This window comes from Mus caroli, chromosome 12 (assembly GCF_900094665.2).
Source record: "Mus caroli chromosome 12, CAROLI_EIJ_v1.1, whole genome shotgun sequence".
Lineage (NCBI taxonomy): Eukaryota > Metazoa > Chordata > Mammalia > Rodentia > Muridae > Mus > Mus caroli.
Window position 1 is genome coordinate 48075635 of NC_034581.1, and position 17508 is coordinate 48093142.

The 17508-nt window shown below is 43.8% G+C and overlaps 1 protein-coding gene across 4 annotated transcripts in view; it reads left to right on the plus strand.

Annotated features, from left to right (window-relative positions):
- The first annotated feature begins 9888 nt into the window (after nt 1-9888).
- Akap6 (A-kinase anchoring protein 6) overlaps nt 9889-17508 on the plus strand; it is a 432222-nt gene continuing 424602 nt past the window's right edge. For all 4 annotated transcript variants that reach the window (XM_029484604.1, XM_029484605.1, XM_029484603.1 and 1 more), the window contains exon 1: nt 9889-10015. The gene's annotated coding sequence lies outside the window, so the exon portion shown is untranslated. The remainder of the gene's footprint in view (nt 10016-17508) is intronic.

Genomic DNA, 17508 nt, shown 5'->3' on the forward strand with positions numbered 1-17508 from the left:
AAAAAAAACCAGATGTCCCTCAACAGAGGAATGGATACAGAAAATGTGGTACATTTACACAATGGAGTACTACTCAGCTATTAAAAACAACGAATTTATGAAATTCTTGGGCAAATGGATGTATCTGGAGGATATCATCCTGAGTGAGATAACCCAATCACAAGAAGTCACTTGATATGTACTCACTGATAGTGGATATTAGCCCAGAAACTTAGAATACCCAAGATACAATTTGCAAAACACAAGAAAATCAAGAAGGAAGACCAATGGGTGGATACTTCATTCCTCCTTAGAATAAGGAACAAAGTACCTATGGAAGGAGTTACAGAGACAAAGTGTGGAGCTAAGATGAAAGGATGGACCATCCAGAGACTACCCCACCCAGGGATCCATCCCATAATCAGTCACCAAATGCAGACACTATTGCACATGCCAGCAAGATTATGCTGAAAGGACCCTGGTATAGCTGTCTTGTGTGAGGCTATGCTAGTGCCTGGCAAACACAGAAGTGGATGCTCACAGTCATCTATGGGATGGAACACAGGGCCCCCAATGGAGAAGCTAGAGAAAGCACCCAAGGAGCTGAAGGGATCTTCAACCCTATAGGTGGAACAACAATATGAACTAATCAGTACCCCCAGAGCTCGTGTCTCTAGCTGCATATGTAGCAGAAGATGGCCTAGTCGGCCATCATTGGGAAGAGAGGCCCCTTGGTCTAGCAAACTTTATATGCCCCAGTACAGGGGAACGCCAGGGCCAAGGAGTGGGTCGGTAGGGGAGCAGGGTCGGGGGAGGGTATAGGGGACTTTTGGGATAGCATTTGAAATGTAAATGAAGAAAATATCTAATAGAAATTGGAAAAAAAAAGAAAGAAAAAAAACCCCAGTGCAATGGTGCCTGTTGGTCTGCACACACAGTCTGCAGTGGGGATGCTTCTGGCGTTGGAGGTGTTCTCCTCTCCATCAGTGCAGAACTGTTCTCCCAGAAGCACAGGTTCACAGTTCCTCTTTCAGGTTCTCCTCTGAGTTCTGGCTCTTCCTTCCTCATCTAAATTCACCTTTCTAAGTTCCTTTTCTCCAAGCTGGGGAGCAATTGCTTTCTAACAAAACTAGCTTCTAATGCTGGTTTCCTGAGTGATTGCAAGTCTTCATTGCAAGACCCTTGTTATCTTCATTTGTTAGGGAAAAATCTCAAGTGGAGATAGACATTTTGTCTAAGGACATATATTAGGTGGGAGCAGAAAGGCAGGAATTCAGGTTCTCAACGTGCATTCTCTTATTCTTATTCTTTTCAAACCTTCCTTTTTCCTTCCTTTCTGATTTCCTCGTTGTTTCTTTCCTTTTCTCCAGTTTTTAACCCTTTCTCTGCCCCCTCCCTCCCTCTTTTATTACTTATATTCTTCCTTCCCTTTGCTTTATAAGTTCTCTTCTTCATTACTCTGCACCCAAGCCTACCTTTGTTTTAACGTGCTTACAGAAAGCATTTTGCTTTCTGTTCCCTTTCCTTGGGTGGTGTAGGGAGAAGGGAAGGGCTTTCTGTGTATTCCAGCCTGGCTTTGAATTTATAATCCTGCGGTTTCAGCCTTCCCTATGCTGGGATCCTGGGCCTGGGATGTGTGGCACAATTTCCTTCCTAGGTTTGTGACAGCCATGTTAGGTAAGCAATATGTTTAGTTCTCATTTTATGGAGGCGAACCTGAAAGAGGTTAAATAATCTATCTCATTTCCCATGGCTAATTATAGCTAGAACAGCTGTCCAATGCCTCCCTACCAATTTATTGTCCTTCTCACAGCATGCACTGCTGTGCAGGTATCAGTGACTGCTGGTGGCTGACAATCATCTAACCAACCAAAATATTCATTGGTTTTTTCAACACAGTGGACTGATTGAAACCTGAGATGATCTAGAAACCAGGTCAGGCTTGAGAGGGACACAGTGGGTCTGGGGTTGGTTTTTCCTTAAGTCTCACTGTGCGAGTGGCAGTTACTCCTAAGGCTGGTTTATGCTAGGACAAGGAGGCCAAAGTTGGTTCCAAAGCTTATCTTGAGATGTTAAAGCTCCTTCCATCGGACAGGAGAGGCTTTGATATTCACACCCTAAATCTCACAGATGTAAGTGTTGCTGGCTGATTTCCGTCTTGGGATACCATCCTTTTCGTCAGTCTTAACTCTTCTTTACTTCAACCAGCCATATTCTGCAGTGTACTGCTAGCAGCTCAAAACCTGAACCAGATGAGATTGCAGTGCTACCTAACCACAGGGCCATTCCATGGGTATACCACAGTTCCTGGGTGGTGCTACTTAAGCCAAGGACTAACATGCCAATAAAACAGGCCCTGGGAGAGCTTCTCATCTTGCATGGTTAGGAAAAGGGCTCATGTTTATGGGAAAGTGCCAATATAAAAGCTAGGGAACACTATAAACACAGACTTGTATAAAGCAATAGTTTTATTACTCTATTTTGTTATTTTGTAATATTGAATATGTTCTTTTGTGGCATATGCATGCACATACGCATGCACACACACACACATACACACACACACTTTTACTTTAGATTTGTGTCTGTGTCAGACTTTTCAAGAGAATTCTATGAAGTCATCATTCTGCTCCTGGTTAGATGCAGACTCGTGACTGGGCAGATCTCTCATGGAAGTCCATGGAAATTTTTGATGGAAAGATGTCAGATCCTGTGAATGGGAATGTTTTAAGGCTTCATACCTTTGGCTATAGTATAAGTAGTGCTTATAAGCAAAGTGCAGTGAAACCATCAAACTAGACCTCTCGGTGAGTAGAAAGGCAGGTTATTGTGGGAACAAATGGCTGGGCTGCCTCAGAGAACTGCAGCTGGTGGGGAAAGCCCTGGGAAGGTAGCAATGGAAGGGAGCATGCAGAACCGCCTGGGCGTCAGCATGGGGACTTTGAGCTGCTGTAGACTGTTCTGTTTGGTTTAACCAGGAACCAGAAGCTCTTTGCTCAAGGTGTTTGACCGCTGGGGGCAGATAAGGGAAGTAGTGGCTTTCCTGACAGGCAGAAACCTGCTTCAGATGACTAAGGAATGCTGAGTTTAGGTTTCTGTTTACCTGATAGCAGTCCTTCTGTTTGCTCAGTGAGAATCCAGCAGAGAGTTCGGGCCGAATCATCAACTTAGGACCTTATCCAAATACACTGGCATTTTGGAGCCTCTTTTGTGACCCAACAGTGTCCTCTTTGTTCTTAAGCTGTTCCTGGGGCCCAGACACAATAATTTCCTGCACACTGCACTGCTGTATGGATTGCTGCATGGGTGCTGCATAAGAAGTGCTTGTTGCTGCACTGCTGGCAGGCTCTCTGAGTTGAACAGTGCTGTGATGGACATGTATGCCTGAATGTTCCCAGCCTCTTTTAAGATTTGGCCATTTTCCCGAGCTCTCACTTTTGCAATGTGTGTGGACCTGACTAATTCTTTCAGATGGGACTCCCTTCATTGTCCATCTTTCTTCTCCACTTGATCAGTGTAGTCCAAGGACTCGGTACTAGAGAATGATGAAAGCCCAGCATAGAGTCCTTAAAGTAGCCAGTGGTGATTGACAGTATCCACTGAGACATCAATCGAAATACAAACATGTGAAATACAAAATATTACATTATATCAGACACTGACTTGTTCAGGGGCATGGTGAGGAGACTTTAGTACTTACTAAACTGGCTCAGATTTCCCAACATTTTTCATATACATGACTTTTCTTATTGAACTCGAAGTATAGGCTCAATGTATTGGAGAAGTGGCTTTGAGATTAATTTTTTAAAAAATATTGATTGTGTGTGTATCTATCTGTCTCTGTGTGAATATCTGTCTGTCTTTCTGTGTGTGTGTTTCTGTGTCTATGTCAGTGTGGGGACATATCTCTGTGCGTGTGTGTGTGTGTGTCTGTGTCTGTGTCAGTGTGGGGACATCTCTCTCTCTCTCTCTCTCTCTCTCTCTCTCTCTCTCTCTCTTGTGTGTGTGTGTGTGTGTGCACGTGTGCACATGCTTGCGTTTGTGTCTGGTCTGTGGAGGACAGAAGGAGGTCAGATCCCTTGGATCTGGAGTTAGAGGCATTTGTGACTGCTGGTTTGTACGGGTAGTGGGGTCTGAATGCCCATCTTCACAATTGAACTATAAATCACTGCACCATCTCTCTAGTCCAGCATAGATATTTAAATCCAAAAATACAAACATTTATTTTGTTACTGTGGCAAAATTCCCGAGCAAACAACTTACAGGAGGGAGCATTACTTTGGCTCCTTAACTCCATGGTTGGTTGGATGCGTGGTTTTCACACAGGTGGAAAAGCCATAACAGTGAGGGCAGGTAATCTACCTCATGGCAGTCATGAAGCAAGAAAGGGCCAAACCAAGATACAGGCTTCTAAGGCATCCCACCATGACTTGCCTCCTCCATCTAAGCCCCACTTTCCTTTCCCACTTCTCCTGCCCTCAAGAGTCTATTCATACTTTTTCTTGCCTGTATATGTGTGCACATATGTATGTGGGTGATCGTGGTTGCATATTGAGGGTGTTTATGGAGGCCAGAACTTTGGATGTCAGTTGACTTTTTCAATAGCTTCTTTGTCTTATTTTGAACAAGGTTTCTCATCAAAACTGGACTTTCCATGTTGGCTAAATGGTCTGGCCAGCAAGTTCCCAGGTTCTGCTGCTCCCACATGCTAACTTTCCAAGAGCAGCACAAAGGGTTACAGCTATGTGCTGTCACACCTGGTTTTTATGTGTGTGCTGAGATCTGAACTCAGGCCTTTATGATTGTGCACCAAGATCTATATATACTGAGCCATCTTTATGGCTCCTTTATCTGAGTTTTAAAGCAATCATTGGATCAGTTCATTCCCTAAATCAAACCACTCATGGGTAGTTTGAAGTGGAAACTTATGGGTTCTTTGGAAAGTCAGTCAGATGGTGTTTTGCTGGGGGCAAAAACATGAAGGACACAGGTGAAAGGCTAAGGCAGACTCGTGAAGGAACGTTTGTGTGAAGCAGACACAGGAGAGAGGATGTTCTGCTAAAGCAAGCACATGACAGGACACGAGATGAAGGATTCTTTGTTAACACGCAGGTATTGGTCTGCCCTTACATTGTGTAGTTGAGCTGCATTTGTTGGGACGACATAGAGAGAAACACACCAAAAACCTTCTGGTGGTGTGTTACAGTTTGTTGCAGCTTCCAAGGAGTTGGACTGATTGGATGCACATGCTGAGGCAAGACATGTGCTGAGGCAAGGCACGTGGAGGATACATGATGTTTAGAGATTATAAATAGAATTCCACAGAGGGACGAAGACAGAGCTTGGCTCGCTGGTACAGCTGGCTGTGCAATGCTAGTGGGTCTCGAGTCTTCTCTGATCTTTCTTCCCTGAGGGAGGCACAGCTGAGAACTTCTGGTGTTCCTGTTGGTCCCTTCTGCTGACTAGAGCTGAGGCTGAGGCCTGGCTGTCTATGCTAGGTCATGCCACTACTGTTGCTAACTGAACTCTACTGAACTGGACTGCTGGTGTATCCATGAGGTATTTGCAAGTGGATTGACCTGCCGCTGCCTGCTAACCTGTGAACTAAACTGCTGATTTCCAGACAACACAGACTGGAATTACTCCAAAGAACCTTTCTAAACAGGTCCACTGCCTCCTCCACTCCCCCATATCCTTTCTTTTCCACTATCTCTGGTGGGTGGTCGGTTACAAGGAAGGCTAAAACATTTAAGATCCATCATTGAAAATAGGATTTGAAAAAGTTAAAGTTACAATAATTCTTTCTGGAAATATCTTTAGACATACTCAGATGTGGGCTTTATTAATCTCCTAGACACCTCTCAATTGAGTCAAGTTGGTAGTCAAAATTAACTACCACCATGGCCTATTTCTTGCTTATTGCAGCCCAGTGAAAGTAGTGAATAGTTAAGAGAAGGTATTTTGTTCCCAGTATCCAGGACCCAGGGATACTCACAGTGTGGTTCTTCTACCCCTTAGAGACTTCGAGATCCACTGGGTTCTGTGTATCCAGCTAGCAAGGGAAGGAAATGAGAACGCAGACCTTTTTTTTAAAATAGAATGATTCTCCTTTTATTTTTAAGAAGACCAAAATGACTGATCTAATAGAATTACACAGACACAGAAAACACTTAGAGTGTGCACTGGGAAGGCAGCTCAGTTGGGCAGACCCACTTTTAATCACTTTCCAACGTACTACTTCCTCTTAGCTCCCAATCACTGGTTAGAACCAGTCTCAAGCCAACCTAAGTGGCACTAGGAGGTACCTACAAAAGTGACTTTTGGTATTAGTGAGTGACCCACCACAGTCTGTCCTGCTGACTTTCTAATGTTTCTTTTCTCCTGTCTCCTCTGAAGAAAATACCTTTGTTGTCTCCCACAAAGAACATGTATCCCAGGTGATCTACCTACTATGCCCTGTACTCTGTATTTACACAAAAGCCTAGAAATTCATGTGTGTGTGTGTGTGTGTAGGCACATGTATGTGGGTGTGTGCGCATGTATGTGGATGGGTGTGCACACATACATGTGCGTGGTTGCCCATATGAATGCATGTGGAGGCCAGAGGCCAATGTCAAGTATCTTTATATACTCTGTTTTATTTTTCTGAGACAGAGTCTCTCTCTCTCTGCCCCTGGCACTCACCATTTAGGCTACTTTTTTAGATAGGAAGACTTTGGGATCCCTTTCTCTTCCCTTATCCCAGCTCTTGGGATACAGGTACAGGCTTTTGGGTGAATGCCAGGGAATCCAAAATCATGTCGTCCTGTCTGTTCACAAATGGCTTTACCCACAGTCACTCTCATTTCTTGAGAGTGAAGAGTCATCTCTGAAAGGAGCAGAAAGACAATACCTGCTGTGTCATGTGGTCTCCACCTGTTTTTTTCAATACATTCCAGCGTTAGAGACACTTATCCAGCTGTTTTAATTCCACTTAAAATGATGTCTTGTGCTGGAGAGTTGTCTCAGCAGTTAGAAGCATGGACTGCTCTTCCAGAGGACACAGGTTCCATTCTTAACACCAAGCTCACCACTGTCTGTTATTACAGTTTCAGGAGATCTAATGCCATCTTCTGGTATCTGTGGGCACCAGACACATGGTGCACACATATACATGTAGGCAAAGCACCTATGCACATGAAAAAGAAATAAAGTCATCAATATGCTGAAAAAAGTGATTTCTCACAAGTTATTTTTCAGGCCTTCCTTCTCTCTGATGTCTGGAAAGCTATCTAATTTTTCAGTGTGAGGGTCTCGCTTCACTTCCCTCCTCTGACCATAGTTCTGTTCTCAAGAAGTGACTTATCTGTACCTTGTTGCCCAAAGCTGTAGTGTGGCCTCTGAAACGATCCCCTGCCCTTTAGCCTTCCTTGATCTCCTCTGCAGTGGGTGTTGTCTGCTTGGTCTTCTTCAGTCACTGGGTGACCTTGGCTGTTTCCCAACCATTTGATCCTAGAGCTTAGAATTGGGTGCTAAGGAATGTCCACTAATGGCACAAGTGTGTTAACAGTGACATTCCTAAACTCTGGCATTTCTGGTTTCCAGCAGGCCATTTGTGGTGGTCTGATAAGAGTGGCCCCCATAGGCTCCTATGTTTGAATGCCTGATCATCAGGGAGTGGCACTGCTTGACAAGGATTAGGAGGTGTGGCCTTTGGGGAGGAAGTGTGTCACTGAGGGTGGGCTTTGAGGTTTCAAAAGCCCAAGCCAGTCCCAGTGTCTGTCTCTTCCTGCTGCCTATGGATCCAGATGTAGTTTAGCTAGCCTAGAATGTCAAAAATCTGACTTGATGTCAGATTTACTGAGATGTCTGATCTTTCTCACCATGCCTGGAATCTGGAAAGGGGAACTGTAGACATTTTCTCATTCTGAGGAACTGTGTTCAGGTGTGATTGAAAGAAAATGTGGATTGGTCTGTCTTAGGCTGGCTTATTTTGCTAAATGTCATGATCTGTAAGTTCTTCCCACATTCCCTGAAAATGACATAATTTCATTCTCCTTATGACTGGGTAAAATGACATTCTCTTTTATCTGTCTGTCCTGTTGGCCTGCCCTCTTCTCTTTATGGAACCTTCTCTGCAAAGGCTAATCTTGTTCTAGTTCTATGGCTTTCACCCTATTTATTTCTGGAGGCCTAAGAGTTTTTCAGGGAGGCCAGCAGTACTCTATAGCAGGCAGGGTTAATAATTATGCCAAGAAGGGTCCAACAGTCTTGATTCTGGGCCTCTTCACCCCTGCCCCAGTGAAGGAAGCCCAACTTTGCTCTGTAGCATAAAGGAAAAAAAATATTATTAGCAAACCATGATTATTATCTAAGTCTATCCTCCCTCAGACGAAACCCCTGAGCCCCAGAGAGGCTACTGACCCTGAATACACAGAAGGAGCTCTCGGAGGGAGTACCATCACTGGTAGATTTCCTGAGCCCCAGGTCGGTGCTCTGGGCTTTGCAGCGGTTCCATGCTGACCTCTCAGTGTGTGAGTACCACGTGGTCTAAGATAAGGGAGTCAAGTTCTGTTGTGCTGCTGAGTGTATAGACAGGTTTTACTCTTGTTCTTCCCTTCCTTGTTCCTTATTAGGAAAAGCAAGAGCGATCATGACTTCACATCCAAGGAAGGGCTGCTCTGTGGAAGGCTGGAGAGTGGCACCTCTTCTGATTTTATCAGTTTTTCTTTACAGGAGGCTGCCTGAGTTCCTTCAGAGCCTCCCCCCAACCCCACCGCCCCCTGCTGATTAAGAGAAGTATGGGACAATTAAGAGATGATTGGACAATATAATTGTCTCATTCTGTGTTAGGTTTCAGAATTTTGTGCTTTCTCAGAGTGGTAGAGACAGAATGGATGTAGGTCCGCTTGGCTGTGCCTTTCTCTGTCAGTGGCCTGCAAGCCTTAGATGAGTGAGATGGGGAGCTGGTCCACGGTTTGCTCTCCTCAGGGTCACAACACGATGTTTGTTTATGCTTCACACTGGAAAGAAGTGATTCATTTGGATTTCCTTTCCTTTGGCTAACTGGAGAAATCCTCTTCGTGTCTTGTTTTAATGTGCCTGTCAGAGGTCCAGTGGGGGAGGGGAGAGAGTAATAGCCTCCTTGCTAGGCAGTCTGACAGCCTCAAAAAGAACAAAACAAACCCCAAGGGTTGCGAGTGGCAGTCACAAGAAATTTCTACAGGTCTTCCACTTGTTCCAGATTTAAACCCCAGAAGATACTTGCTTTTTGGCCATGTGTAGGAAGAGTTCTCTGTCAGATAGGGGATGGGTCTCTAGGATCCAACCTCTTTTCACTGCTCCTGAAGGTTAAGAGTTCTCCAGCAGCAGGCTCTGTGGGGTGGTGTCTACCCGAGAACACCCTCAGGGCAGACCTAGCTGGCGGAGGCTTTGCCCATGTTCTGACGATTATTAGTCTGTGCACTTTAGAATTAGACTCACTTGGTCAGCTGTTTATTACATTTTAAATTGTTTTAAAATCCATGCTTTGTTCTTTTTCTCTTTGTCAGATGAACTAAACCTCTTTTTAATAACTTTTAAAGAGGTATCATTACTAGCCAGAGAGAAGAGCGATCAAATTGCCTGATAGGGAACCATGAATATGAGTTTGTATTTTCTGAGTACTGAATCGACATTCCACTTGCACCTTTATTCTCTAAATGTAGAGCAGCAAACGAAGAGGTAATTTTTATTTTGTTTTCTAAAATTATTCTAAGAAATCCCCATTTAAACTTACAGATTTTAGTCCAATGAGGAGCCCTGTTTCTTTGGACTGCATTTTGCATATTGTCTGCTTCTTACAGGGCTTCTGTATTGTCTCAGGCTCCACTGGAAATGCAGCAAGGATTCCTAGCACATCCCAGTTGCCATAGCAACAGCAGCCTTTCCCATAATGAGCTGCATCATCTGAACTGATGTCACAGCATCATGCAGCAGGTCAAACAAGGCATCTCCTAGTATTGCATCCTACAGATGTGCTGTAAACATCAAAAGGCGACGTTGGGAGCAGGAGATGGTGAGTGTTAAACGTTTGGGCCTTAATTGCAAGGCTGTTTTGTTGGTTAGTCTGTGGCGTCTGCTAAGGCAGGGATGGGGAGGGGGATGTTGTCTGCTTAAAATGGACTGGAGAAAGAAGGGTTCTTTTGCCTAATTCTGTTTTCAGGCTGCTGTGTTAAGACAAAGGCCTGTGAGAGTCGCAGAAAAATCAAAATGCAAAGATTTCTTGCTCTGTCTCCGCCTGTTATTTTTAGTGTTCTCATGAATTAAAAAAAAAAAAAGCACAGAAAATTTTCTATTGCAAAAGCCTAAATAAGCTCTGAAATGTGTGGTTCATTGTATTTTAACATTGTAAAGATATGTTTCTTTTTTATGAGGCAGGGCTAATTGGTCCCATTTGCTTCTGTGATTTATGAAATATTTAGTGACTTGCAGAACGGAATTCAGTATTTACCTCCATTGGGTTTCAGATTCTTCATGGCAAGGAATGAGTGCTGAATAAGCATTTGACATAACCTTATGTGCATGTGAAAGGGGATTCTCTTGCATGTTCAAGAAATAATTTGTTAAAAACATTAAGACTGAAACCAGATGAAATTATTTATGTCTTTTTGATTTGTGTGGAATCTCTTCAATTCATGTCCTCCATAGTTAGGAAGCTGAAGCTGGAGTTGCTTCCAGGCTGGTTTGTAACTGAGAGAGGAGCAAGTCTCCTCTCTGCGGCAGTTACAGTCAAGGATAACCCAGGAGAGAGACTCTGGAAAGGCCAGTGGCGCTGCCGCTTGGGCTCATGCTTAACTTTAGCCCCAACCTGGTGTGATGGATAAATGTCAGGGGCCTTGACGTTTGTTAGGAATGCAAATCTCTGGACCCGGAACCTCAACTCAATTCCAAAGCTCCAGATAAACATACGATGTTTACATTTAATCCAGGGCTTGCTTTTAAGAGTCGTTACTATTTTATTTGCTAAAAACCAGTCTAACAGGTCAGTATGGCACAGGGTATCGTTGCCTTTTGTTTTGGGAAATGAAATGAATTTCCTTGGTGCAGCTGATTGCTACTGGGGGAGAGAAAGCACATGCCCATTCAGTTGATCAATCTGCCGGTTTACAGTCAGGGAGTGGTCCTGTGTTTCAGTGCAGTGAGCTGATAGTTTTTATTTATACAGTCTTACTGGAAAGAATAGCACCCCCTGAGTTGCTTGTAATTAGTTAAGATTGTTGGAGCCTAAACAGTTTAGATGGAGCCTAAAACATATTTCAGAGGAAGCCGGAAAAGCAACATCTCCAGCCAGCTTGCGTTGATTTTTCTCTCCTATGGAGTTGGGCACAGCGGTCCCCTTAGGCACAGGCACTAGGCGGAGTGGTACAGCTTGGGGTTTTAATTAGTTTGTTTACCCCACACCACACACATGCTACTCCCAGTCTTTTAAGCTTATCTCGCTCGCGTGCAACTATATGGGATGGAAGAGGTCAATTCGGCCTGGCCTTCCCACGAGCAATTAAGAGTATGGATGCTCACTGCCTGCTTGTGTGTGTGTGTGTGTGTGTGTGTGTGTGTGTGAGACGCATAGTGTGAACAGAGAGCTCTGCTGGGACCGTTGGGTGTGAACGCAGCCAAGTCAGAAGCTCTCAGGTAAAAGGGAGGAGAGGTAATGGGGGGAGGGAAAGTAGTTAGAACCCCTGGAAGTACTGCTTCCGAGGAAAAGACTTGTTCAGTGACACAAATTGCTAGGAGTGAAACAGAAGGCAGCAGTTTAGTGGGTTTTTTCCTGGTTTAACTCCCCCCCCCCCCCTTTTGTCTAACAGTGCTCTCCGCTGCTTCCTCCTGGGTGAAACGTATGGTTACTGGAAGTCACGGAGGCCAGATTCCTTAAGGGCAGTGTTAGAAAAGTGAAGTCATGCTTTGAGGGTGGGGAAGGGCATTGGCGGGTGTGGACTGCCACGCTAGCGGAACATCCGCCCAGCGCAGGCAAACCTGTCATCCTCCCAACCCCCACAACATGCAGCCACAGTTCCTCAACTTTATGCTTTTGTGCTTTTTTTGCTCCAGGAGAACAAAGCCCCGATAGCAAGAGCTGTCACCCAGTGTTCTGTTTCTTGGAGGACCACAGCCTGTGCTGCACTCTGCACTCTGATTAGCTGTGCCTTAATTACTAGCTAAGGCTATTTCAGTTGCGGTAGTTTTAATATATCCCCAAGGGTGTGTGTGTGTGTGTGTGTGTGTGTGTGTGTATGGGGGAGGGAGAGAGTTTGTTCTGTGGCTGAATTTATTGGTGCGTCAGTGAAAATTTTCTAGAATTTCAAGTATTTTGCTGTACATAATGACTGGAATATTATCAAAACTGTGCTGCCCATGTGGCCAAGTTTAGACTGTGTAAGTCACACAAACAGTTAACCTATACTTTTGGTTATGGTTTTGTTCCTGAATTACAAAGGTATAATGATTTAAATCTTTCTAGATAACTAGGCTATAGTGGGACTAATACAAATAATTACAATAGCAACTATAGCTACTATTTATTCAGTTCATTATTTATCAGTTTTACTGAGCCAGGCTTTGTGCATCAGCTTGTTTAGCTCTCAGGAGGAATCAGGAGATAGAAAGTCCCAATGTCACTTCAGGAGATTGGGCACTGGTACTCATATTTTACAGAACCCATTCCTAGGTTAGTCACCTGGTTAAAGTCACATGTTTTATACATTACTGGGCTGGAATTCCAAACCAGTGCAGCCTGGCTGTGAAGCCTGCGAGCTTTCCACAGCCACCCCACTGTTATGACGCCTTCTTTTATTCATCCCCACTCGATTGCAGGACCCCACCCTTCCTGATTCTAATCCGAAAGTCAGATTTCACAGGTAGAATGCACTCTCACTGCACTCTGATCATTTTTTACTGTAGAAATGAACACGACTCCTGGCCAGATGTGAATAATTACTCTGACCACAGCTGTTGAAGTAATGCAGAACTGAGGCTCAGCCCTTTGCTGGGACCCCTGTTTAGCTGAACATTTGAACTACTCCAAGAGTGAGCATGGCCATGACAGGTCTCCTACAGTGAGTCTTATCTGAGTCACTAGTGATTCAAGTCTGTGGTTCCTGTCTTATCAGCAATATCTGTAGTGTTCTGCTAACCTTAATATGTTTGCGTTTGGTGGCAACACCCGTCATGTAAAAACGGAAACCTCCCTCACAGGCTAGAGGGTCTAATATGAATCCATCTCTTGAGTCAAGAAAATCAAAAGAGGGTTTATTTGGCTGGATGTATCAGTGGCTGAAACCGAGTGCTGTGTGATCTAATTAATGTAAGAATCACAACCTTGTGCAACATCCCGGAAGCCTTGCGCCTGTGGAGAGCCAATACAGTCATCTCTGCTTCGTCTCGCCCATCCCCAGCTATCCACCCCCAGTGTCATTACAAGGCTCTAGGGGCTGTTCTTTGTTTAATATAGGCTAATGCACACACTGACAGCACACTGATATTGATTCTGGTGTGGCGAATACTTAGAAATATTACTCCACAGGGTGCATTAGCTTTTTCTAGGTTCTGGGAAGAAGTTAGTCATTGACGTAGACTGCTCCAAGAAGGCTTACGTTTGTTTCTGCATGAGGTACAGAATCGAGAGTTTGCTAAGAAAACAGTAGAGCATCCACGCACACAGTGAATTCTAGAGGGAAGATGAAAATAAACTGGTACAATTGGAAGGGTGATTCTTTTCACCTGAATACTAAAAAACTGCTTCTGTTTATTTGGATTCCATGTGATAATATAGAAAGCACTATACCCTTATAGCTGTCTATGCACAGTTTATATATGGGGTTGAACACACTACATTGAATAATAGCCATTTTTTTTCTCCTTGGGATGGATGAGAATCTTGCCAGGTGTTAAAAAGGTCAATATTGCCCTTAATGTCTTATTGGTATAAGCTATTCTGAGAAATATAATTGCAATAATTCAGAAAGTATATTTCTGTCTCATTTGAAAAAAAACTGACTTGTAAAAATAAAAAAAAACTGTATAAGACAAACTAAGGAGAGATATAAAAAAAATTACTGACATATTTCTCACCTTGATAAACTCCCTTCCTGGAGCGGCCTCTAGGTAGAGCATTCTGGGAAGTTAGTCGGCTGGTGGAGGGGCATGCGCACAAGGCTCCAACCTTAAACATTTTCACTAGCGTGCTGTGAAATATCAGTTCCAGTGAGAAGTCTTCAAATCAGCATCTTAACTAAGTTATTTAAAGTTATGTGTCTACGGGAGCATTTCTAGTTCTTGCTTGCATTAGTATTCCCTCTTGACCGGAAAGTTGTGGCACGAGACTGAGAACCTTTATGGTGGCAGGAGGTTGAGGGGCAGCCTCCCATATCTTGGTGAATCAGAAAGTAGAGAACTGGACTGGAACCAGAGGCAAGAATGATTATCGAAGACTTCTCCATGTCTCACCTCCCCATACTGTGACCCCAGCTGGGCACCAAGTACTTACAACAAGAACCTCTGGGAATATTCCAGAGCACAACTATAGCAACGTTTATGTGCCCACCTTGGCTTGCCAAGGTAGAAAAGCAAAACAAACACTTGGATTGAACGCTCCCTCATCTTTGCTGGTACCTGGAAAACGGACCCTTCTGTCAGCAGTGAGACTTCCTGTGGGAGTATCACTTTTTACAGGACTTTGTGCAATAGTATCCGACTGTTAGGCATTCTGGATTAAAAAGGCATAAGGCTTCCTCCCCAGGAACATTTATCTGTTAGAATCTAAATCCTTGATTCGATGTTAAGACTTGGTGATGTAAGAGAGACTGTTTCCCTTATAATCCACCAGCTATACTTTTCTTGGCTCCCCAGCCATAAAGCATGCTCCAAATTCTCTCAGCCATCTTGCAACCATATGCTTGAATCAAGGGAGAACAAGGGGGTGCGTGTGGAACTCTCAGAACAAGCTCTCAAACTGACGGGTGTCTGAACTGAACCTGGGTTGCAGCTTATGTCATAACCTGGGCAGTTAGATAAGCCCACAAGTGACTTAGTACTCTGATGCTATCTGTGATCTGGGAACTTAATAATATCTGCCTAAGGGCATCTGGGTTTTCATTTTATACGGGACTCTGTAAAATAGGCAGTGAGTTCTTTATGGTCCCTTTTGGTGCTGCCTGGGCTCTATAAGCATTTGAGTTTGAGGCTGTCTTATACGGTAGTCCTGAGACACTTCAGACATAGTTTAGAACTTGAAAGCTAAGGGACCACTGTTTGTTATTAAAACAACTCAGAGCAAAAGGCTTCCCCACCCTGTCGGAACCAGCAGTGCGCACGGTAACTCAGTGGGATTGGTTTTATAGGCAGTGAGGGACATATTCCATTATACCTGACGATGTTTGGGAAGCCAGGTTTATGTGTCACCACTGTTGCTTTCAGGGGAGAATCAGTCTTCTTTGCAAAGCGAGCTAATTAACCATCCTATTGGTTCAGGGCTTAGAGCAATTCTCTTGCCCTTTGTTTACTACCAGATTACTTTTATCAGCTTCTTTGTTTAACTCCCATTTAACTAATTACACAACGTATTTATGCTGGCTGGCTCTGAGCTTACCACTCCCTCTCTGCCCCTTACTCATCATCTTAGTCCCTCTCCCCAGGAGGCCAGAGGCCTAGGATTGGAGGTTGTATCACTGCAGGAAGAGTTCATATATATATATTTTAATTAAAAAGGGAATTGCAGTCAATATAATGAACCCTGTCTTGCTAATGTCCCACAGTCCAGATCCAGTGTTACTGCTTGTGGTAATGATGCTCTGGTGATTTGCTCTGGGCCCCAAGATAGGGGTGCAGCCCACTCATCACGACAACCAGAGAGGGCCTTGTCCATTTGCTAATCTACAGATTTGCATGGTTGCCAGAGAATTAACATGCAGGATGCTACCTTGAGGAAAAATGATAACTTATTTTTTCTTTTTGACTGTATGAATACATAGGACCCCCGAGCAGTCTATAAAGGGATTTGCTGTCACTTGGAAGCCTAAGGATGGAGTTCTCTTCAAGGGTCGAGCCCCAAGAACTACACACACCATAACAGTGTTGAAACTTAACATGGCTTTGTACAAACCATATAACCAGCTTAATTCAGATGATTTTATCAGTCGTCAGCAAGGAACAAATGCATCAAATGTCCACCATCTGCTAAAAGGAAGAAAACATAAAAAATAGGGACGACTACAAGGACACACACACACAAAGCTTGGAGAGCTTGTCGCAGATTCAACACTGTATGATTGTCTGAGTGCTAGATTGCTACTTGCAAACGTCCTGCTTACTTGTTCTGTTGCTCTGGACACTTGGGATGAGGTGCCAGCACACTGGTCCCCCTTTCATCTACTCTTAGTTGACTTTTCAACGTAAATGCTTTTTAAACAACTCATGACGTTCACTCACTGCTTCACTCAAAAATCAGCGTTCCTAGCACCCCTTCCTGCTCCTGTGCGTGTCTACCCCATGCACAGTTACTTAAGACAGTTCTATGCTGGGCATGTCAGGTCTGGTCAGCAGCCTCCAGGGTCCTGTCTCTACACCACCCTTACCCTCTTTACATACAGCACGGCTCCCCTATGCCCCTTGTGAAATAATCTACTTGCATTTCATCTTTAATAGTTCAGGGGCTAGAGAGATGGCTCAGTGGTTAAGAGCACTGACTGCTCTTCCATAAGTCCTGAGTTCAAATCCCAGCAACCACATGATGGTTCACAACCATCTGTAATGAGATCTGATGCCCTCTTCTGGGGTGTCTGAAGACAGCTACAGTGTCCTTACATATAATAAACAAATCTTTAAAAAAAATAGTTCAGCCAGGCGGTGGTGGCACACGCCTTTAATCCCAGCACTTGGGAGGCGGAGGCAGAGGCAGGCGGATTTCTGAGTTAGAGACCAGCCTGGTCTACAGAGTGAGTTCCAGGACAGCCAGGGCTACACAGAGAAACCCTGTCTCAAAAAACCCAAAATAAATAGATAGATAAATAAATAAATAAAATAAAAATAAAAAAATAGTTCAAGTACTGCCCTATGTTCAATCTGGTGTTCGTGTTTCTGTGAATTAGACTGTCTCTTTAAGAATAATTTTAATCACTATTGTAGGAAGCCTATCTACTAATAATAGCTAAAACAGGGGGATTATATGTGGTAGAAAACTATGTGTAAAAATGAAAATAGGCCTGGTAAGTATGATTAATAAAAGCCCTTTATTACCATTATTAATTAAAGATAAAGATAAGGGAAGTGAGAATGAGAAGTCGGTAGGCATAATAGCAAGCTAGGAAGATGCATATTTCTTCTGCACTGGCTTGGAATGGTAGCTATAAAATACTGTAAGCACCTGCTTCAGAAGGGCAGCTGGTCCAGAACAGAGTCATAAGTTAGGAAATAAAGGTTAAACAAACAAACAAACAAACCAAAAAACCTCATAAAACAGTGGTGTTTGCTCTGAGAACTAGTAAAGGTTCAGACAGAAATTTAGCAATAAATAAA